Genomic DNA, 23839 nt, shown 5'->3' on the forward strand with positions numbered 1-23839 from the left:
TACATTTTGTGACCACATGGACTGTAGCCTGCCAGACTCCTCTCTCTGTGGAATTCTCCAGACAAGAATACTGGAGTGGGTGGCCTTCCCTTCTCCAGGGGATCTTCCTGATCTAGGGATCGAACCCAGGTCTCCTGAATTGCAGGTGGATTCTTTACTATCTGAGCCACCAGGGAAGCCCCAGGATGTCAACAGAAATAATTTTATGAAGGGAAATATATGGTCCCTGGGTTGTCTTCGGTCATGTAAGTAAAAATATATTTTACATGGGATCTGTGTACTTTTTGAAACACTATTTGAAAAATGTCACACACGTATCAGGTCAAAATCAAAGCTTGGGTCTGGTCTACCCAAAGTTTGTATTCTCTGTATTTCATCTCCAGGGGGAGGCAGGTAAGAACAGCCTACCTATTCATCAAATATAGGTAGGTGAATACTTAGTCCACCTCCATTATGATGTCAGTGTAAAAAATTTATATAGAAATACTTCCAAATACAGCATTTTCAAATGCACAACATTGGGTGGGTCAGATTTTTCCTGTTTACCTCTTCTCAATCATTCAGCCTTGGTACTGCCCAGCCATCAAAAACCAGCCTTATAGATTCTTATCAATACCCCTACACACTAGCAAGACGGGTTTGGAAACAGTCTGAAAATTCTGCACCCAAGTCCCTGCAGGGACAGCTCTTTCCTGAAGCTTCTGAGAAGTACTGCATGAAGGTCTTTATGCACCTTTATGAACCAGGTCAGTAATCGATAAAATGCAACCACTACCGAGAACTCTCACTGAAGCTCCCATAGACTAATCTACTGCCTGGGTGGCCCTACTCTGAACTCCCTGTTGATGACTAAAAGCTTCGCACCACCAAATTGCATTCTTGTTTCTATTTGTAAACTTTTCAGAGACTCTAAAAGTTCAAAATAACTAATCTATGTTGGTTCCTGACCAATTATAGAATCCTCTTTAAGACAACATTTTCAATTTGGCTACACCATGCAGCATCTGGGATCTTATAATAGTTTCCTGATCAGGGATTGAACTCCCACCCCCTGCATGGAAAGTAACGAGTCTTAACACTGGATCACCAGGAAAGTCCCTCTAAGACATCATTTCTTCATTCATCTACTCCTTGACCCACTCAGAGAGCATCAACTTCCTCATTTCTCATTCTCTTCAAGCCAATCCAGTCAGTATTTGTCCCCCATACTCCCATCACTTCATGGCAAGTAATGGGGAAACAGTGGAAACAGTGGCTGATTTTATTTTGGGGGGCTCCAAAATCACTGCAGATGGTGATTGCAGCCATGAAATTAAAAGACGCTTACTCCTTGGAAGCAAAGTTATGACCAACCTAGACAGCATATTAAAAAGCAAAGACATTACTTTGTCAACAAAGGTCCGTCTAGTCAAGGCTATGTTTTTTCCAGTAGTCGTGTATGGACGTGAGAGTTGGACTATAAAGAAAGCTGAGCGCTGAAGAATTGATGCTTTTGAACTGTGGTGTTGGAGAAGACTCTTGAGAGTCCCTTGGACTGCTAGGAGATCCAGCCAGTCCATCCTAAAGGAGATCAGTCCTGGATGTTCATTGGAAGGACTGATGTTGAAGCTGAAACTCCAATACTTTGACCACCTGATGCAAAGAGATGACTCATTTGAAAAGACCCTGATGGTTGGAAAGATTGAGGGCAGGAGAAGAAGGGGACGACAGAGGATGAGATGGTTGGATGGCATCACTGGCTCAATGGACATGGGTTTGGGTAGACTCCAGCAGCTGGTGATGGATAGGGAGGCCTGGAGTGCTATGGTTCATGGGGTCGCAAAGATTCGGACAAGACTGAGAGACTGAACTGAACTGAACTTCTACTACAAACATACCTGTGAAGGTTGCAGTGACCTCTGGTTGTCAAATCCACTGGTCAGTTTTCCATTCTAATCTTACTGCCCTCTCAGCAGCCATAATACTTGGTCCTAGTGATCCACCTCTTTTCACTGCAACATTTTCTTTGCTTTGCTTCCATCACACCACATGAGCTTTCCTTCTACGTCATTGTTTTTTCCTTTTCAGTCTCTTTTGCTGGGTCCTTCCTGATTTATGAATGCTGGGAGCTCCATTGGGCTTGGTCCTCTATAATTGCCCATCTAGATCATTGCTTTAAACACCATATCTCTTGTCCTAATGTCTGTCTTGGAGGCTGCAGAGGGTTTTTTCCCCCTAGAGACACTGAAGTTTGGGCTGGGCACTGAAGGAGGCAATAAGTTGGCTGAGGAGAGTAGATCCTAAGGGAAAAGAGGGGGGGAAAGCACAAAAGTGTGGAAAGGCAAACTGCATTCAGAGAAGAGAGGGAAGTCTGATGTGGGTTGAAAATAACTGGTGAGGGAGGTTGTAGTGATATCGAGAAGAACCTTGATTTACAGTTAAGGGACTTTATGCTGGACTTCACACTGAAGACAATAAGCATGAAAGGTATCAGAGGTTCCTAAATAGGGAAGAGATGTGGTCTTTCATATTAAAAAAATAAAGAAAGAAAACTGTAGTAGCAGGATGATGGCTGAACTAGAGTAAAGGGAGGCTGGAGCCAGGAAGCCAATTAGAAGGTCACCGTAATAGTCTAAGGAAGGGATTACGGTCTGAGTACCCATAGCAGCAGGGGGATGAAGAGCAGTGACAAATCCAAAGCAGATTTAGAAGTAGCATTGAGGACATAGTTATTGATTAGATAGCCACTTGGGAGTAGGGGAGAGAGGCCAAAGTTGAAGTGTAAATGACGTTAACTAAGCTAAATAGGAGGAGAGCAAAAGTGGGGGGGAAGGGAGGATGATGATATTAAGTTTGCAGTGACTATAGGATATCCAATGGCAAATGAAAGACACGTCTGCGGATCAGGAGCAAAGTCTGGACTGACTATACAGGTTCAGAAGTCAGGGCTCACGGGTAGCTAAATTCTCAGAATGGATGGGATATCCTGAGGAGGCCATAGAGTGAGAAGAGTGCCAAGACCCTGAGGGGAAAAAGCATGCAGGCAGCAGTCAGAGGAAGAGGAGCCGGAAGAGGAGACTGGAAAGGTCCAGAGAGATAGCATGAGAATGGGACAGAGTGAAGTCTGCGAGTAAAGGGAGAAGAGACCTTCAAAGAAGAAAGGATAAACAATTCTCTCTGGGGTAGGATGAATGCTAAAGTCTGGGGATCAGATCTGATGAGCACAGTTCCCAGAGCATTGGAAGTCAACCTGGAATGGACCAAGTGAAGTCTCTTCTTGGAAGTTTGACTGTGAGGGAAGCAGAAAATGGCTGGGAAGAAAGTGGAGTTGGGCAAGGTGTAGACATTTTTTTTATTTTAATGAAATGAAGTCTTTGGTACAACAGATGGCTAGCTAGTTTCTACTTGAACAACTCTTGTGAGTGCACTACCCCACAAGACAACCTTGTTGCATTTTTTTAACCAGCAATTGATCACTCAGCAGTTCAGCATGTATTCATTAAGTACCTGCTATGTCCAAAGCATTGGGCTTGGCATTCCAGTGCCTAAAAATATATGCAAAAAATGAGGTGGATTTAGGATATTCAAAACTCACAAAGAAGAAAATCCATTGTAAGTCCACTATTGAGATATTATCACTATCAAGATTGTCCTGTGTCCGTCCAGTCATATTTTTTTTGAGCATATATATTGAAAAATAAATGACCTACATTGTCTGATATCATGGCATCTTCCACAATCTGCTTCCTACTGGATGCACAGTATTCATCAAAGGAATGTATTATGATTTATAGAATATGTCTTTTTGAACTTTTAGGTTATCTCTAAGTGTTCAGTATTATAAAGAAGGTACGCTTTACTAAGTACTCTTATATTAAATGTTGTGAGTGTTTCTGGTTATTTTCTTAGGATAAAGTCTTAAAAATGAAATTACTCTTTTAAATGGTTTGTACACATTAAGATTTTAAGTACATAATGCCAAATTGCTCTCTAGAATGCTTGAATCAATTTGAAAGTGAAAGTGGCTCAGTCATGTCCAACTCTTTGCAATCCCATGGACTGTAGCCTGCAGGCTACTCTGTCCATGGAATTTTCCAGGTCAGAATACTGAAGTGGGTAGCCGCTCCCTGCTCTAGGGGATCTTCCCGACCCAGAGATCAAACCCAGGTCTCTGCATTTCAGGCAGATTCTTTACTGTCTGAGCCACCAGGGAAACTGATGAACCAATTTACACGCCCCGTATTGTATGAGGGTGTTTATTTCCCTGAAGTTTATCCATGGAAGTTATTATTTTAAAGTTCTTGACAATTTCTTAGGTACAAAGATATCTGGTTTTATTTGGTGGCTCAGACAGTAAAAAGAACCTGTCTGCAATGCAGGAGACCTGGGTTTGATTCCTGGGTCAGGAAGATCCCCTGGAGAAGGGAATGGCTACCCACTCCAGCATTCTTGCCTGGAGAAATCCATGAACAGAGTAGCCTGGTAGGGTACAGTCCATGGGGTCACAAAGAGTTGGACATGATTAAGTGACTAACACTTTCATTTTTCTCTCACTTTTTCTTTACTATTAACTCTGGATCTTTTTCATTTTAATTGACCAGTTGAATTCCCTTTCTTCTCTTTTGCTTTTTCATATTCTTTACCCACATGTCTTGTTCATGTTTTTTACCTTTCTCATGTTCTTTACACTTCTTTTTAAATGTACTTTTTCTCATAAATTTGTAAGAGTACTTTATATATAAAGGACACTACCCTTTGTCATATATATTTGGTTGCAAAAATTCTAGAATCTCTCATTTATCTTTTAATTTTGTTTGTGGTACTGTTTCATCTACATAAACCAAAAAGTTTCAAGTAGTCAAATCTATAAATGTTTTTCTTTTACAAATCATAAACCTTTATTCTTTCACTCAGGTTTTTACCACCCTAAGGTCAAGAAATGCTTACACCACTTTCATTTTTCAACACATATCATTTCTCTTGTATGGGTCATTTTTAATATTTAACTCTCTATTTATTGAAAATGTATTTCATTCCTTATTAATCATGTTTGTTCCATCCTTTGAGGATGGTTTGGTTTCAGGAAAGAGAAATCTAACTCAAATAGGCTTAAACAAAACATTGAATCTATTGGCTCCCATAAGTAGAAAAGTTCAAAGACTTCAGGGACATGTTTGCCTAGATGGCTCACACAATGTGGAGAGGATTTGATGTTTCCTTCATTACCTCTTTGCTTTAGTCCCTGGTGAGAGCTCCATTCTCAACAGATTCTCCCCTCCTGGTCCCTAGATAGTGGCCAAGAACTCCCAGGTTACATGCTACTGCATTCACTTCCAGAGGAATGTGTCTTTGTCTTAGCATTACCACAAAAACCCTGATATTTTTTCCTTGATTGGACTGATTTAGGTCACATGCTCATACATGACACAGTTGCTGGAGCCAAGGGGATAAAGCTCACTGATAGACTTAGTTTGGACCACATGCCCCTCACCCTGGAAATAAAGGTGGAGTTAGTTTTCTTAAGACTACATGAATGTCCTACAGAGAAGAGTGACTGAGAAAGAGGGATGCATTCAAGAAGGCAACTAAGATAAGGGACTATATCTTTAAATATCAAGATCATTTCTTTTGTTGAAAAACGGTAAATCCTCTGCCATTTGAAAACATTTGTTCCACCGCTATTAATGCAGTAGAAATTAGAGTTAAGATCATGAAAGAACATGATCCCTTCCTTAGGTAAGAAACCTTTCACATTCAAGTTGTATAGGGATATCGCAGTTTCAAAAAGTCTAATCATATGTGGTTGGAACAGTTTCCTCCATGGCCAACTAATCTATAAGTTCTCTGAATTCCTTCTTTAAGACAGGCTCCATAGACCCAGTAGAAATAAGACCATAGCTCTAATTCTCCACTGAATCCATTCTGGTAAAGTCTCTGTCTCCTGGCTGCTTTGTTTTCTGGTTAGTTATTTTGGCGATCCCTTGTCTTTTTTTTTTTTTAAACCATAAGTCTTACCTATACACTTTGCAATGTCTTTTCCTGGCTTGTGACCTGAGACCTATATACCTTGACCTAAATATCTTCTTAGAGGAGGCCTCCAAGGAGTCAGCTAGAGCTAACTAAGTTGGCCTTTGAAGTGCTGGCGCTTTAAGTCGACCACACAGTGATTCGAAAAAGGCAGGACACAATAGAACCCACGTGCTGTGAGCCAGGCACAGCTCAAAATGTCCTGCCCAGGGCAAGCCATTATCTGACCCCATTAATGGATTAGTGCCCTTGTAAGAAGAGATGATCTCTCTCTACCTGTGGATACAGCAAGAAGGTGTTCATCTGCATCAGATCCAAATCTGCTCAGGGCCTGGTCTTGGACTTACTAGCCTTAAGAACAGAGAAATAAACATTTTTTTGGATAAATCATCCAGTCAGTGGTACTGGTTATAGCAGCTCCAACTGACAAAGACATCATCCTCCCTGCCTCTGTGAGCCTGGACAGCGACTGTACAGTGACTTGGCTTCTATGGGTCAACAACAGTCTCTCTCTACCCCTTTGTAGAGGTTTTCATCACAGTTTTTCTTCTTGTCTTAGTCCTTTCTCTAGTGCTTGCTATTCTTCTGTTCTTCAATTTATTGTATGATATACCATCACTTAATTACTGTTTTTACAGCCCTCCCCCAAACATTGCAATGTGGGAGACATGGGTTCAATCCTGGGCTGGGAAGATCCCCTGGAGAAGGCAACAGCTACCCACTCCAGTATTCTGGCCTGGAAAATTCCATGGACAGAGGAGGCTGGCAGGCTATAGTCCATGGGTTTTAAATGACTGAGAGACTTTCACTTTCACTTCTTTCCGCCCAAAGTCAACCACAATAAATACATCTATTGAAGACACTTTCTGATTTTAGAGGTATTAGAAATGTGTAGGGAAAGCCTTATATACTAGCGTCTAGTGAACTAGACTATAGCTGGATGATTCTGGCTCTAAGCCACCTATTAACATCAGTCTGCTTCATTCAGTAGCACTACTCCTTATTATCTCACTATAGCAAAGAAAGAAGGTGAAGTCACTCAGTTGTGTCCGGCTCTTTGTGACCCCATGGACTGTAGCCTACCAGGCTCCTCTGTCGATGGGATTTTCCAGGCAAGAGTACTGGAGTAGGTTGCCATTATCTTACTGTATCTATAAACAAAAAACAAACAGAAAACCATTGTCTCCAGTACTTTTCCCAGAGCCTACTTGTCTCTGGATGTTAAGCCCTCTAGCGTTATTTTCACAGGTCTGAGTCCTTCTTTAGAGTGAGGTTTCCCCTTACTCCTATCTATTTTCTGTGAGTGTCCTTTAAAAATAAGAGCTAATCAGATGCTTCTTGAGCAGCAACATTGATCTTTTTTATTTAGATGCTCTCTTTTCTGTATTGAAATCACTGGCTTTATAAGAGTTCAAATTTCAAGCCATTTTACTACTCTTGAGCTTTCTTTCCTAGTTCCTGGCCAGATAGAGCCTTATGTCCATATTTTCTCTTAACCTGCTCAAGTCTTCTTTATATCCAGTTAGCAAGCAAAGAATTGCCTTCTCTGGCTACTACAAATTCAAGGATACCGTGGTCACTTACTTTAAGCTGTCTGTCACTTCCACTTCACCAACACATTCTTCTTAGCTGGTTAGAATTAAGCATAGAATAGTACCTCTTCAATAAGCGATTAGTTCAAATTTAAGTCATGCCAACTTTATTTGATGCCCACTTTTCAGCAGAACGAGCTTGTCAGTAGATGTTGAAGTTCTCCATTACCCCTATATTGTGGCCCTGTGCTATTAATTCTGTCATTTGTATTGGGAAAGCATTATTGATGTTGCCATAACAGGATCACAAGGCATGTTAGAACTAGCTGACAAAACGTGGCCAGTGGAGAGAGAGTGTGAGCCCAGTAGGGAGTGAAGAGCTCTTTCTAGGGTATGGGCTGTGAATACAGAAGCTGGTTTGGTTTAGGGCAGCTGAGCTATGCAAGACCTGATGTCTCTCACCAAGGTGAAGTTCAAGAAGCTACTAATACTAAGAAGTCCAGCATGAAGGCACATGTGTACCACAGTTAAAGGAAACCATGGCAGGAGTGTGGACAGCAGAATACAACCCTCTGGATTAGGACTGGTCAGTGAGAAGCTAAACAAGACATCAGAATCAAGGTCAAGAAGATCAGGGTTTAGGAGAATGTCCCAAATCTAAAGGGAATCTGGGTGCGAGGAAAAATGACCAGAGATGGAAGGTGTGGAGATCAAGGTAGAAGCACAGAATTGAATAAACATGGAGTGGGAGGTGTAATAGGAGGGATCTGCAGATGTCAAAGGCTCACAGCTGACCCAACTAGAAGGAAGCAAGATGACATACTTTCTCTCTAATCAGAGCTGGCATTTAAATCTTGGGGAGCTTGGAGAGCTAGAACTATAGGCAGAGCCCCTTAGATAATCCAGCATCACGTTCCATCTGGAAGGCAAAGACAAGACAACTAGCCAGCTGCCTTATTGTAAGCTCCTATGACAACATCACTTCTGCTTTTATTTTGATGGCTCTACCAGCCATCAATGTTCAGGTTTGTGAGTTTTCATTTGTATTCCTAAGTTCTTAACTCACACGGGTATTCTATTTTGCCTTTAATTGTGTGTTTCTTTTGAACAAATTATGTACCTTCAAACTGGTGCAATACAACAACTAATGCCCTGGTGGCTCAGCTGGTAAAGAATCCACCTGCAATGCGGGAGACCTGGGTTTGATCCCTGGATTGGGAAGATCCCCTGGAGAAAGGAACAGCTACCCACTCCAGTATTCTGGCTTGGAGAATTCCATGGACTGTATAGTCCACGGAGTCACAAAAAGTCAGACAAGACTGAGCAACTTTCACTTACTTATTACTTACCATGTACAGGTACCATGCTAGCTGATTTACATACACTATGTCTTATTTAATTCCCACAGCACCTCCTTGGGAGGTGGGTATTATGATGCCCATTTTAAAAACAGGAAAATGAAGCTTATATGGTTTATGTAATCAGCCTGAGGTCACACATTTGGGACACAAAAGTGCTCAAGTTTAAACTTAGTTTTTGCCTGCCTGAGGCTTAAATGACTATATTTATACTGTAATACATTCAAACAATTCTCACTGACACCTGTCAGCCACTAGATTTTTTAATCTATCTTCTATCCTATTTTATCTCTAACTCCCTAACAGTATTGCAGTATATAAAAGTGATCATTAATAAGTATTTACTGAATGAATTAATGCAGCTTAAAAATATGATTAGAATTACTATGTCCTCTCTTGGTTTGGGTGTTGATATAGACAAGTGATAAGAATTCTTCAGTTTGCTCTATGGAAACACTACATTGACATGCATTCACTCATTACATGGCTGAGAAGGGGCCAACGCTGAACTGAGGAGACATACTAAGTCAGATGTAGGCAAATGTGTCTACATGTTCAAATAAATTTGAGAAGTTAAAATAAAAGGGTATATATGAAACAGATTATTTTCTTCAGAGCTCTGAATCTGAAAATCTTTCTCAAGACATGGTTTTCTTGTTTGTCTGAAATCAGAGGTTGCCAAACTAATATCCATGGGCCAAATCCAGCCCACCCCTGTTTTCGCATGGCCTGTAGGCTAAAAATGGTTTTCACATTGTTAAGTAGCTGAAAAAGATCAAAAGAAGAATGATACTTCATGACAAGCAAAAATTATATGAAATTCAAATCTCATTTTCCATAAATAAGGCTTAATTGGAAACACAGCCAAGGTCATTCATTTCCTTATTGTCTATGGCTGCTTTAGCACTGCAAAGGCAAAGCTGCGTAGGTGGGGCAGAGACTGTGTGGCCCACAAAGCCTAAACTACTACCCTTTACAGAAAAATTTACTAGTCTCTGGTCTCATCAAGTAATACAGGATGGTATAACATTTTAAATATTGTTTAAGTGACATCTATTACTTTGGTATCTAACTAGAGGACCCTGGACCCAAAAGTCATGACATCTCTTGTGGTGTAGAAGGTTTCCACATTCTCTGGACAAAGTCAAACTCTTTCCTCCTTCGGCATCCTCTCCATTCTCTCCTGACAGCAGCTTTTGGCAGAAACAATAACAAACGGAGAAGCTGGTGGTTCCTCTAAGAGGCAGTATGTTTCTTCCTACCCAAAGCCATTTTTCTCTTTGATGGGAACCTTGGGCTGGGCATCCTTATGAGTGGTTACAGTGTATTACAGAAACGTAGTGGCACAGAAATGGATTCTCCAGACTCCATCAACCGATTCAAGGTGGTATGATGGAGTCACACTGGTGAGGAAAAGCAAATTGCTCTTTTTGTCATCACCCAGGACCTAAATAAAGACAAAAATGACTCAGAATGACAAGACACAGGTGAATATTATTTATCAAAATATTTTCAGGAGGCATTTAACATCCCAGCAACGTGGCATTGTGAGAGCTCAATTAACATCTAGCTCGGGAGTAAAACCAAGGGATCTTTCTAAGATCAAGTTTGGTTTACAGTATAGTTCAAGAGAATATGCTTTATTTATTTATTGAGACACAAAGACACACAACTATTGTTGCTGTTTTTTGTATCTCTATTTCTCTTTATCTTTCTGTATCTTTGTCTTTCCAATTTAACAAAAATACACTGATCATTGCTTATACCTGAGAGGTACAGGGAATGCCCTAAGGATATAAAAATAAATCAGATAATTGCCAACTTTCAAGGAGCTTAGGTTTATGAGCAAAACAAATTATAGCGATCTTCCTGGACTTTGGGGCAGCATTTAACCTGAGTTGATGTTAAATGCTTAATAAATTCTTAATATATCCTCCTTAATATATTCCTCTCTTGGTAGCTTTAGCCCCATAGTCTCCTGGTTTTAGTTCTCTGGTTTCTGATTCTTGGTCTGCATTATCAGGTATTTTTCTTTTCTTCTCTCTTTTCAATCTCTAAATGATCAGAGTTTAATCATGGGTCTGCTTGTCTTTTGATTATATCTACCCTCCCTAGGTAATCTTCTCTCAAATTTATAAATCTAGTTCTAGCAACTCTCTTGAACTTCCAATCCATATAATGAAACTGCAGTAAACATCTCCACTTAGACAGATACTGCAATTCTGCAACCGTCCCAAGATTTTCCATCTCAATCATTGACGTCTCTGCTCATTCATCCTATCTTTGAAGAAATCTCAAGTCAGTCATGATACTACCTTCCTCTCCATAACTCACCAATTCCATCCAATTGTCAAGTTCTTTAAAATAACTCTTGACTCTGATCATTTCTCTTCCTGAGCACACTATCATTGTAGATGAGGAAACCATGCCTCACAATTTTTAAAATTGCCCACCATTCACTTGTATAACTGTACCATAATTTATTTAACCATTTCTCTATCAATGGACATGTAGGTTGTTTTCATTCTTTATCTACCATAAATAATGCTTCAGTAAAGATACTAGAAGAGTCATTCTTCAATATCTGTCAGTAGATCTATTGGATAAATATAGAAAAATGGAGCTGCTAGGCCAAAGGCTTTTTACATTTAGAAATTTGATAAATACTGCCAAGTTACCCTCCACAGGGGTTATATCAATTTTCATACTATTGACAAAGTAAAATAATACCCACTCCCCAGCCTGGCAAACCAAGTATGCTAATTAAACTTTTTGATTTGTGTCAACTCAATAAGTAAAATAAAGGAGAATAGGGTGGCAGACCATGAGATGGTTAGACGGCATCACTGACTCAACGTTCATGAATCTGAGCAAACTCCGGGAGATGCTGATGCATAGGGAAGCCTGGCATGCTGAAGTCCATGGGGTTGCAGAGTTGGACACAACTTAGCAACTGAACAACAACAGTATGTAAAAAATCTCTCTTATTGCAGTTGTAATTTGCATATTACTTGTTATGAGAAAGGCTGAGCATTTTTGCATATTTTAAAGACCTATTTGTGTTTCCTTAACAGCTAACTGTCATACCTTTTGCCCACTCTTGCAGGAGTTTTTGATGCTTTTCTTACTGATTTGTAGGAGTGCTCTGATTTTTTCTTAAATTATCCAATTTCCATATTCTTTCAGAATCCTAGTAATTTTTAAAACTCAGAATTTTACCAAATTTCCCCCAATAACAAGTAACCCTCAATTTTTAAAAATTTATTTTTCAATTGGAGTACAATTGCTTTACCATGTTGCATTAGTCTCTGCTGTCCAACCATATGAACCAGCTATATGTATAGACCCCCTCCCTCGTGAGCGTCCCTCCCCCACATCACACCCTCCTCGGTCATCACAGAGCACCAAGCTGAGCTCCCTGTGCCCTACAGAACCTTCCCACTCTCTCCTTTACACGTGGTAGTGTATGTATGTCAATGCTACTTCAAATGTTAACTCCACTGTAGGGGAGCCCATATGAAAAACTCAATGTAGAAATTATGAATTGATTTGCAGAAGTCCCGACTATCTGAAAATAGCTTAAGACTGCCTATACCTGTATCTGTGCTATGACATTTAATTTTCCTAACAGCCCTATGAGGCATGTATTATTATTAACTCTAAAACAAAGCTCAGAGAATATGAATATCCTAGGTGACGCAGCTAAGAACTCTTCCACACCTGGAACCTTAAAAGTCTAGTAATCCACCATCACTGGCCATTCCTGAACCACATCAGGCTCTGGTCCTTGATGCCTCTAGTTTCTGATAATCAATTGCTCTTCTCTTTTGTCTTTTATAAACATGCAGTGAACATTTTTAAGTACCTACCATCTGCCAGGAATCCTCATGGGGTTTACATTTTAGAAGGGTTCTCATTTATAAGAATAAAAACACACAATAATAGAGCTTTACTAAGATGAGTGGGAAGGGGCAAGGAAGGGTACTTTCAGCCAGGTGGTCAGGGTGGACCTGCTTGAGGAGGTGACATTTAAACAAAGATTAGAATAATCAAATCCAGAAAAAGGACATATTTAGGTGAAGTCCTTTAAAAACAAGAGCAAATCTAATGCATTCGAGGAATAGAAAAAAAGACCACTGCAGTTGGAGTCAGAGGAGAGTGGTGGGAGACAAGATCAAAGAGAGGTGGTCTGGGATGCCACAGAAGGCTTTCTGCCAGGCAAAGGAGTCTGGACTTTATTTCAAGTGCAATCAGAAGACAAGGAAGGATTCTAAGAGAGAAGTGATATGATTTATGTTTTATGATTTATGTCACTCTAGCTGTGTTGTGGAGAGAGGAGGCAAAAGTGGAAATAGGAAAACCAATTAGGAGCTATTACAGGAGCCCAGAAGATGCTGTCTGTATTAGGGTGGTGGCAGTTGAGAGAGAAAGAGACAGATTTTGGAAATGTTTTTGAGGGTTAAAGTGGACCTAAATTCTTTATGGAGGAGACATGAGAATGGAGGAAATGGAGAAGAACCATGAATATCTACATGCTTTTTGGCTTGAGCAAATGGTGGATAGTGATGTCACTCAATTGCAAGAAGCACAAAAGTACCCAGAATTTCATATTACTATATTATTTCCTTGTTTTCCTATGCATCCTTAACCTCACAGATCATGATTTTCTCTTCCCAATATTTTCATTTTCCTTCCCTACTTAGTCTTTAGTCCTTCTTATCCAAAAGAACTTCCTCCATCTACTGCCTCTACTCATATCCACTCCTCAGTCCACTGCAGTCTGATTATTATTTCCTTTTCCTAATAAACTCCTTCTTTCTGGACATAACACTGACCTTGTTAAAACCAAGGAATTTCTATTTTTCTGGACCTCTCTCTAGCATTTCAAACTATTGCCAATTTCTCCTTGACTTCTCCGAAACTACTTGTTCCTGGTCCTTCTGCCTCTCTGGATGTTCTTTTTTGTGTCTTTATTTCCTCATTTTTTCAATGTTTGCATTTCCATAAAGTTTCAGAACAGGTCCTTCTCTATTCTTACTCTATACCTTTTATCTTGAGGATGTCATCTACTTCCATGGACTGTCACTCATTCTGACGATTCCAGCACATCTTTCTCCTGACCTCTCGACTTCCCTGTGTATTTATGTAGTAGAAAGCTTCATTTTTATATCCTATGGATACTTCAAACACCATCTTTCAAATTAAACTAAATTCCCTCCTCAACCTATATCTCTACATCTTGGTGAATGGTACCACCATCTTTCCATTTATCTGAGCTGTACATCTTCTCCTGTTCCTTAATCCTGCAGACATAATCAATAATAAAATTCAATTTGTTCTATACTCTCAAGTTCTCTTGAATCCTTCTCCTCTCTCCATTTCTATTCTTGTTCCTTAGTTTAGATGTCCATCACGTCTATCCCCATAATGCTGAAACAGCCTCCGAGACAGTCTCCCTGCTTATTGTGTTGCTCACACTAATAAATTCTCCAAACTGGAGTGAACTTTATAAAATGGACATTTGATCACCTCACTATGCTCCTTAAAACTCATCAGTAGTTCTCCACTGGCTTTAGGGTAAGTTGAAACTTATTAGGAGGATATATAAGACTTTTCATAATACAAGACCTTGCTGATCTTTCTGGGTTCTGCTATGCATTCATACAAGACAGAATCTATTACTTGCTGGGCTCTGTCCTTCACCTTCAACTCTATGGGCACACCTTCTTACCCTCAGGACTTTACACATAATACTTTCTTTGCCTGGTCTACATTTCTCTTTGAGTTGCCCACTTGTCTGGATTATTCTACTTATGCTTCAGATCTACTCTCTAAATTCATTCTCTATGGTTAGGGACTGTGACTATGCCCAGTGAAGGTTAAGTATGTACCTTTCCAATGAGCTCCCGTGTTGTGAACATCCTAGTATTGTGTGATCAATTTTGTACTTATCTGTCTCCTCATTAAACTACAAGATCCTTCAGAGGAGACTATGTTATTCATCTTTGTATTCCCAGTGCCTAGCACGGTACCTGACACATAGCAGGCACTCAATAATGAATAAAGAAAGTGGAAGAGTTGGGTTTCAAAGTCAGATCTCTGTCTGGCACAAATCTCACATTTCTTCATGCTACTTCTTAACATCTTGAGCCTGAAAATTTAAAAAAATCTAGGTATATTTTTGCCTGTAACTAATTAAAATACAGGCAAATAGATAACTAACTCCATGAGAGTTCAGTTAATCATGTATTTCTTTAATAGCCTTTATTCATCATTCCACCATTCTGCTCATCAAAGTACTTTGGGTTAAATAAATCTAAATTGAATGATCTTTTGATACACTTTTACATCCTTTCTACCTTTCACCCTGTTCCTTCTACAACACCTGAAAGTAAGCAGAGTTAAGTACATTGGGAGTCAGGTAAATTTTATTTGTCTGGCAACTGACACTATAAAGTGATGTGTCAATAGCATACTCTTTCCCATTATAATTTCTTCCAAGGTTTCTATGGATAGGTATTAAAATTTCAGTGCCAAAATTTAACATTGCAAAATTCAGCTAAAATTGAAATTTTTATGTAGTGAGTTCAGTACAACACAGAGTTCTGTAAATAGAAAGAATCTTAAAGATTCTGTAGCCCAGCACTTCTGTTTAGCTTTCATGAGGAAATGGACAGGAGAAGACTTGTAGAGCTTACCCAAAGTCATCCAGCCTATTAAAATTTCCTACCTTTCAGTTGGCTGGTCTCTCCTCAATGACATAGATACCCTATTATCTTCCATCCAAACAAATTATCTACATCAGAACCTATCTAACTATTTACATAGTGCTTATCTTTATGATATTGCCTTTTTTGATATCCTTGTTATAAAGAGGAAGGAACTGAAAACTAAGCAAGGCTGTCTTATCCAGGGACATAGGAGAATTAGTAAAAGAGACAATTAGTACAAAGAGATGGGCTTCTATTTGTACTGTAGCCTTGTAATCACACTCTGTTCTCTGAGTGCCCCAACGCTAACCCAAGCTTATTTGTACTTCTGGGGCCTGGATTCTATTCAGTTCTATGCCTTATTTAGTCTAAATGATTTCCCCAGCTCCAGTGTGTATTTTTTGAGCTTTATTTTAGAAATATCATACTTAAACCTCCCCTCAAATTGAGTTTGTTTTAGTTCTAATGCTGAGGAATGAAGATTCTGGGCAAAAGAAATAAAGATGATGGGTTTTTCTAGGCTTTACATTTCAAGAATGGTTTTCTCAAATGGCAACTGGCAGTATACCTTATTCCTCAAATTATGACATTTTCTCTGGGAATTAGAATTTAATTGGGATAATTGGTTTTCACGGCAAGCACAGATTTCTTTCCAAGAGTATCAGTTTGATAATATTTTACCAGCTAAAGCTACGAGACCAAATATAAACCAGTTCTGAGAAACAGGAAGTGAACCTGACTGGTCTAGTCTGCATGTCCCTGGTAGTGACGCACATACAGAAATCAAATTAGGAAAACAAGATATGTGGGTGTGAGGGAGTTGATAATAATTCAGGATGCTACAACACAAGCGAGAACTCCTTTAACCAAATGCCATTCATTTTAATACCACCCTGAGAAGTTTGATTTCCACGTAACATACGAGTGATCAGAAAGCAGGACGAGCTTGAGTTCCCTAGCAACAGCATGTACTTCTGAGACAGTCATTAGCCTTTCAGTTAATCCTGCCAACCCCTTACTGCTAATGTATGACTGACATTTAAAAAAAAAATGATGTTGCAGAAAGTGCTTTGATTTCCAGGAGCAAAATGCACAGGAATAATATATATACATATATATAATATATATGTGTGTGTTTATGTTAAGTTGTCCTGAGAACTGCACTCAGGTAAAAGAAGCAATTTTCCTACATGCCCAGCCTGTCCCCATGTCCCCATGTTCACTGCTTTTAGTTCTATGTTTCTGAATCCCCTCCCAGTAAAGGGCAGCAGAGGTGAAAATTCTTCAGACTTTAAGACAGTCCCCTCATCGAATATAAATCATAGTCTGAAACTGGGGTGGGCAGTCTGTGTAGTAGGACTGAGGCTGACAGAGGGTAAGGTGGGAGGGAAACCGAAAGGCATAGTTTTCTTTCTCCTTTAAACAGAATAAATTACTCTGGTTGAAGCTGCTTGGGAAAGGAGGGTGGTGAAGGGAAAGAAGCTATTTTTCCTATTGATTGTTTAATTGCACCAGAGGCTGTTTGTCCAAGGCCACTGGCCAAGAGCATTATGTCTGTGGCTAAAGTGAGGTTGGGCAGGTTTCCATACCCTTTCCTAGTTTTAAACAAGACAACCCATAAAGCTCAGCCAGGCTATAGGAATAGAGTGTATGTCGACTTCTGCTACTCAGCTGTACCCTAAAGCGCCAGGGCTGATGGGATGACGGTTTTCTGACTCTGAATCATTGCCTCTAGCTCGGTCCTTGGTTCAGGATGCACTACTCCTCCGTGTAGCCTGGGTCACCTGCGGGGCGTTATTCGAACGGTACCTCTTGCCACTGGTCATCCTTATTGTGGCCTGGGTCCCTTTCAGCTGGACACTGGGCTCCTTCAGTTTGGCCAGGGTGATTCCTAGTTCTCCCCGCCTCCCCACCTAACCCCCTGCGCGCTCCCTTCCCAAGGCGACCACCTGCGCCGCCCCACTTACCATCTGCCCCGCGGGGAGGGCCCCCCGGGGTGGCGGAGCCCTCCCTGCTCCCGGGCGGCTCTGGGGGAACTCGGTGTTTGCCTCCAGCCCTTCGCTACCGGAGAGATCAGGTTCCTCCCCTCCTCCCCCTCCAGCTCCGGCCGCCGCCGCCGCCTCCTTCTTGCATGACACAGCAGAACCGCAGCTGCCGCAGCAAGTCCCAACCATCCGCCCAGGAAGCGCCGCAACCGGGACTCGGGAGGGGCGGAGGGGGAACCAGGCAGGGGCCACCGCCGAGGGGGATGCTTGCCCCGGCTTTGCACCACACACTCTTTTCCCAGCCCAGGGGCATGGGAACAAAATCAGGCTCAAGCCGACCAGGCCAAGCCCATGAGGAAAGCTGGGGGTTCGGCGTCAGAAGGGATGGGACCAAAGAGAAGGGTGTGAAGGAGACCCCAATTGAGGCAGGTCATTGCAGGGGAAGAAGGGGAAGAAGAGGCCGAGAAGTCGAGGGCCAGACTGTGAAGGAGAATAAAGGAGGTCAAAGAAAGGTAAGGAGGTAGAGTTGCAGAGAAGGGAGACCGAGCTGGGAAGGGGAGGGGACCTGCTTTGGAAGGAGGACTGGGAGGGAGACTTTGGGGGGGCCTGAGCTAAATATCTAGGCGGCACAGGGTGAATTGGGAGGCAAAAGCAGGAAAGGGGAAAGGGATGGAAGAATTAGGCGTTAGATAGTAAGGTAAATATTGAGGGACGTATTAAGGAATCAGAAGGGATGTAGTGGAGATCATGCATCATGGCTGATAATCAGAGGGAAACTGATGAGATGGAAAGAGATACAGTCAAGGCAAAGAAAACATGATCTTCCGCCCCACTCTTCAGTTTCCTATAAAGTTTTTCATAATGCTGCCAATCCAACAGGGAGTTTTCCTTATAAATTGAAAAGCATGAACTAAAACATCACAAGAGCCGTTTAGCTTGGATTTACAGGATAAAATCCTATGATCCACACAATCTTTAAGGCAGAGATTTAGGATTGCGGGTTGTGATTCAATAACACGGAAGGCTCTAAAAACTGATGTTATGGATTCACACATAACTGGACTTAAGTCTTTCAAAGTGTCTGTTAAATGCTTCAGTTAAATGCTAGAAATGATGACAAAGTTATTGGTTCAAAATATCATATAAAGGCACAGACTTTTTCTCTGTATACAAACTATATATAGGTAATTCCTAGCGTCTAGCACATCCACTATGATTAAGGGGAAAATGTGTTTTTCTGATTATTTGATTTCCCACCAAACACACTACGCATTTTACAGCAGATCAGCTGCTTCTATTTGAGAGAATGTGGTCAGAAAAGTAATGCAAAAGCTGCCACTTTGGTTTTGTCTGTACCTTCCAGGTCATATCGTCGTACCTCACTTCCTGACACAAACAAGTTTTTACTGTTGTCAGCAACAAAGTCCTAATATAGCTGCGGAAGAGAAAAACTGCATTGCATTGCCTCCTGCAAGCATCATCAACACAGTTACCGGAGGAATGTTGATTCCAGAAAAGCTTTAAAGCTGGTACGATGGTAATTATGTATCAAATGCCTGATTCTATTTCTGTTATTATTGTTTTGTCATTTCTGAGCCACCCAAGAACTGGCTGAACTCGCGGAGGGACAAGTCTGGTTCTTCTTTTTGCCTCGGTAAAATTTAATCAGACCTGATAGAAAACTCATTGCTCTAGGGGAAAATAAAGTAGGAGCCACGAAATGTCATCTTAACAGAGCGTGGGTTTTGTGACTGTAGGAAAGGATTTAAGGACGCTCCTTCTGTTCTGTTTCCTATGTAATGAGCAAAGGCTACACGCACGCACAGACGCCACAGCTCCCGGATGCTGTGGCGCGCTCATCTGGGCTTCTGCAGCGCCAGGAGCCCCTCCGGGATGCTGTGAGGGGCTCTCGGTGGGTGGTGGTGGTGGTACGAAAGGCTGCGGCCGCCGCCGCCAGTTCTACCGCTGCTGTTGTTGCTGCTGCAGTCACGTGGGAGGCCCTTTAAGTTTCCATAGAGAGGCCTCTCCGGTGTCACATGATGGACATGATATAATGAAACAACATTGTGGAGAGGAAAGCATTAGGGGAGCCCACGGCTACAAAAACAAGTGAGTGAGAAGAGGTGGGAGGAAGAGAAACTACGCCACCTCCCCTGCAGCCGAGCCGCACGCAGCAGCTCCCCGCGGGAAGTGGGCGACGCCGGCGGGGGGGGAAGGGAGACCTGGTCCCCAGCCCCGGCCGAGGGGACCCCCGCCGCCCACAACCAAGAGAACAACTTTTAGCCGGCAGCCTCGGCCAGCACTGCACCTGTCTCCGGAGCCTCCATCGCTCCTCCTGATGATCAAAGAGCAATTCTAGAAGACTGTGCTCTACAAATATACATGCGCATCATTTTCCCCCTTGCGTCTCGTCCGGAGGAAGGAAAGAGAAAGGGATTAAAGCAGCAGCGTGTGTTCAGCCCCAAGGTAAGTTCTTGAGGGTGGGGAAAGCCGGCCCAGCAGGACTTCGGGATGGGAATTTTGTTCTCCGTTTGGACCTCTCGAGATGAAAAGAGGCATCCCCTCACTGCTGCGAGGCGGCGGGCTTGATGGTCCAGCAGAAACATTTGCACTGTGGACTCTGGTTATTTCCTCTTTCGCACGCCCCGCGGTCCCACCCTGGGACTCCCCGGGGGCCCCTCGCCTCCCCCCGGAAGGGCCCGCAGGTCCCGGCCAGGATGTTGGCGAGCCGGGCGAGGAAAGGTAGGGGTGGTGGCGTTAGCCGGGAATGCCGAGGCGATTTCGCCATGTTTGTGTTGCTAAGAGCACTTTTTTCCCCTTTGAGGTGGCTTGATGCCACATGGCTCCTCCGGAGCTGCTGCCGGGTTGAGAGTGTGTGTGTGTGTGTGGTTTTTTTTTTTTTTTCAATGTCCGCATTCCAGCTAATGTTGCGCAGATAAAATTCAAACTTGAGGTAAACAGAGGAGGAGGAGGAGGAGGGGAGGGAGGGGGGGAAGACTGTTTCCATTTCGAGATTCCACCTCTTCACTCCGCGGAGACTCACATCCCGGAACCGCCAGAGTACTTGGTCCCGTCTTCCCCCCTACCCCACCTTTGCTGACCACCAGAAATCTGGCGACGGGGGTGGGGGTGCTCACAGAGGACGCGGCGTCTGCGTTCTAACGGGGAAAAACAGCACCCCCGGGCACCCAGGCCGTTGGCTACCTTCCTCGTTCCACTGGGAGGGACGGAGGATGCCCTGCTGAGCTCTCGAGTTGGGGGACCGGAGGATCGCGCTCTTGGGCGGGGCTGGGGGGGGGTGCCTGATCCCCCTCTCACTCCCTCTTACTTTAGGGAACCGGACGGCACCGCTCCCACCCCACCCCACCCCAGGCGCAGGTTCCAGAAGGCGGGCTGGGTGGGTCTCCAGGTTCCGATACGGTGGGTGGCGTAGCAGGTGTGTGGTGGGCATTTCTATTTTCTAAGTTGCATTTGATGGGACGACGTGGGGAGTCTTAAAAAGCGAGCGGATCGGAGAGCTGCGTCTTTTTTCTTTTTCCCCCGACTAGGGAGAAAAATGAAGACAACCCCTCCCCACCCCGCTTTAAATATCTGATTCATCTCGAAGCTAGGCTGAAGGGGGAGTAGGGATGTGTAAGGGTGAAGATGAGGTTCGTCATGTGGAAAACTGGGTTTCTGACAGCTCATGACCACCCTACCCTCCCTCCCGCGGCGGAAGATGGGGGGAGGGGGGGTCCGAGACGGGCGATGTACCCCCTCCCCGGGGTAGGAACAGCGCGGGGTCCCGAAGTGCAGGAGGGTCTGCAGCCCGGTCGCCGGGGAGTGTAAGGGGCCGGGAGGAGGCGGCCACGTGAGGAGGGTCTGCGGAAGCGCCGGAGCCGAGAGCTGTGGGGTGAAGTGCGTAGCAGAGTCGTGACGGGGGCTGACACGAAGCAGCCGTGGGCGGCGCGCCGAGGAGGAGCGGAGACTCGCGCGGGCCAGGGGCCCCAGCTCCGTGGCGACGCGGCTTTATTCCGAGCGGCGGCCCGAGCCTCCCACGCCAGCGCCGACGTCCGGGCCGCGGGTGGGTGCGCACTCCAGGGCCCTTTCCCCGGAGACCGTTTCCGGGCGGGGTCCCCGGCCCGGAGCGAGGGCTGTAAACAGGGTGGTGCCCTCTGCCCTCCCGCCCCCGGCCGGTCGGGGCGCGCGGCCTTGGCGGCGCTCAGGGTAGCGGAGGCGCGGCCGCGGCGCCGGGCAGCGGCAGCGGGGGCGCGCCCGCCGCCCCCGCGCGCTCCCCGCCGCCCGGCCGGCCGGCCGGCCCTCTCTGTTTTTGTTTTGATGGAGCCCGCGTGCAGCTGGCGCGTGTCGAGTCACGTGCCGGGGGCGGGAGGGGGCTGGGGCGCGGTGACGCACGCGTCCGGAGGGCCGGGCGCCCGCGGGGTGCTGTCGCCTAAGGGGCGAGGGGGCGTGTGCCCCGGACACATCCCGACCGCGCCGGGTGTCCAGGCCCCACCTGGTGGAGTTTGTGGGAGTTGGTCCTCGTGAGCGGTGTGCGGGCGTGGGTGTAAATCCCACCGCACTTTGGAATTCGTCGTCGCAGCATCCAGGCAAGCCTGCTCCATCCGGGCTGGGGGCCCGCGTGCGCTGTTTCAGTTGGGAATCAACCGACTACAGGCGTGAGTGGGCATATAGAGACCTATCTGCGGCTCTTAATCCAGACTGCACGTTGTAAGTAACTGGAGCGATTTAGAAAGAATTCTGATGCCCGGCCCAATCCTAGACCAGTAAACCCAAACCCAAATAGGGCTGAACGTGTGTGTGTGTGTGTGTGTGTGTGTGTGTGTGTGTGTTTAAACCTCCGTAAGTGTTTTTGATGAGCGAGAAAGGTTGAGAGGTTACAGAATAGGGTTGAACGTGTGTGTGTGTGTGTGTGTGTGTGTGTGTGTGTTTAAACCTCCATAAGTTTTTGATGAACGAGAAAGGTTGAGAGGTTACAGAATAGGGCTGAACGTGTGTGTGTGTGTCTGTCTGTCTGTGTGTGTGTGTTTGTGTGTGTGTGTGTCTGTGTGTGTGTGTGTGTGTGTGTGTGTGTGTGTGTACGTATGTGTTTAAACCTCCGTAAGTGTTTTTGATGAACGAGAAAGGTTGAGAGGTTACAGAACTCTAGCTGGCTGGAATAGATAGCTGTGAAACCATCCATCTTTAGAGACGAAATAGCTGAAATAGCCAACAGGTGTTGATATGTCAGTAGAGGCGAGTAGCTATGTGCTGACATTCCCTGACGTTCTTGATGAAACGTTGTTACCCCCATTTTGCAGGTGACGGAGTGAAAGCTCAGGAGGTTAAGTAAGAGTTGGTCAGTGACGATCCATAACTAGAACCCAGGCAAGCTGATTCCAAAACCCAGTCTTTCAGTCATTACGTAATGTTACTTTGGAAATCTACCTTTACCTAAATGGCATGTGTTTGTGCAAATAGAAATAGTTTTGTTTTTGCCTAAAGACCAGCCAATTTATCGAAATATATATGTATTTTTATTTGCAAATTTTTGTTTGTATGAAAGGGAGAAGAATCACCTGGTGAATTTGTTGAGACCTATATAGGCTAACATTTTCCCCAAGTTTCTTTGAAGAGGGGATCCCAGTAATTTGGAGAGAACTGATTCTGTGGAAGTTGTTTTGAGACTTGAACATACGTGTAAAGTGAAGTGAAGAGTCTAGAAGATGCAGATAATTTCCCAGGATTTACACAAGCATTCACAGAAGTCCTTTAGGTTGTTGGACACGATATAATTTTGTTGGTCCTTGGCTGGTTGTAGCAGAACGAGCAAGGTAGTATACGGAGGAGCAGAAGCTTTGCCTTGAAAATTTAGGAGGAAAAAAAAAACACTCTGGTCTGGAGTACAGAAGTGTTGTTTCTGCATCCCCTTCTCTCTCTTATTTATTTCATTTTCCTCTGTCAGATAAACTCTTGGTGGGAATATTTAGATGTGGGAGTAATCTATTTGTTTTGAAAATGTGTTCCTTGATATATTCTCTAAGGATATTAGAAGTAAAACTCACAGACAATAGAGATTTTATCCTTAAAAACAGAGGGTTCTAATTACAATGTTTTTGTGACCAGTATACATCATTAAGTGGTACTGCGTCACAAAGAAATGTCTTCATATTCCTACTAATGATTGCTTACTAACACTTAGCTGTATGGCAGATGTAGGCAAATTACTTAGCGAGTTTCGGAGACTGGTTTTCATGTGGCTTGCAGTTTTG

The 23839-nt window shown here is 43.6% G+C and overlaps 1 protein-coding gene across 2 annotated transcripts in view; it reads right to left on the reverse strand.

Moving 5' to 3' along the window:
• Positions 1 to 17663, reverse strand: part of MKLN1 (muskelin 1) — a 377738-nt gene extending 360075 nt beyond the window's left edge. For both annotated transcript variants that reach the window (XM_070465719.1, XM_070465720.1), the window contains exon 1: positions 17574 to 17663. The gene's annotated coding sequence lies outside the window, so the exon portion shown is untranslated. The remainder of the gene's footprint in view (positions 1 to 17573) is intronic.
• Between the last annotated feature and the right edge of the window lie 6176 nt (positions 17664 to 23839).

This window comes from Odocoileus virginianus, chromosome 1 (genome assembly GCF_023699985.2).
Source record: "Odocoileus virginianus isolate 20LAN1187 ecotype Illinois chromosome 1, Ovbor_1.2, whole genome shotgun sequence".
NCBI classification, from domain to species: Eukaryota; Metazoa; Chordata; class Mammalia; order Artiodactyla; family Cervidae; genus Odocoileus; species Odocoileus virginianus.